We start from the raw sequence: 796 nt of genomic DNA, 5'->3' as shown, positions 1-796 counted from the left end.
CTGTCAAATCTTTCTCTGATTTATTACTTTATCTGTCCCTCTATTAAACATCACATTAAAATATGGGTGCTTCCTCATACTAATTAAATTACCTTCATTGTTTAGGATTAAATATGCGTGCTAAAGGTGACTCTGTGTTCCAGTCAGATCATACGGTAATCCAGGTCATGCATGAATTCTGGCTGTATCATATAGACCTAAAAATGATCCAGGATGTGGTCACTTACCAGAGCCATCGTATTGCTAGATTAAATTTTTTCTATATAAAATAATAAGTAAAAATAATAAAATAAACTAAAAATGATCTGCAATCAAGAAGTAGAAGAGGAGCTGAGAATGAAAGAAAACAAGGCTGGGCAGGGCAAAGAGAGTGCTAAAAAACATGGATGCTAACAAATCATGGGACATGCATATATGGATGTGTCACAGTGAAACCCATTAACCAAAGCAATAATATGACTTAGTAATTACAGTAGAAAGACACTTCATAAAAACAGCAAAATGAATGTACCCATCTTTGACAAAATAAATGCCTATTTAGAAACAGAATTCTCTGTTTATATAATACCAAATATAAAAAGGTATACCAAGGTTTACAAAAAATTCAGGCATATGTAAATTCAACATATGATGGAAAGCAAAACAAACAAACAAACAAACAAACAAGCAAAGCACCCTGAAAGTAGCTTGTCAAAATTGCTAGGTTGGTAAAGAAGCTTCCTGCTAAGCCTGAAGGCAAGTCCTATCCCTGAAACCTACATGCTGAACATAGATAACTGATGCTTACAGGTTATAC

Source organism: Grammomys surdaster, unplaced genomic scaffold, assembly GCF_004785775.1.
Source record: "Grammomys surdaster isolate TR1022 unplaced genomic scaffold, NIH_TR_1.0 63, whole genome shotgun sequence".
Taxonomy (NCBI): Eukaryota; Metazoa; Chordata; class Mammalia; order Rodentia; family Muridae; genus Grammomys; species Grammomys surdaster.
The sequence above is the reverse complement of the archived record's forward strand: the minus strand, read 5'-3'. Positions refer to the sequence as shown.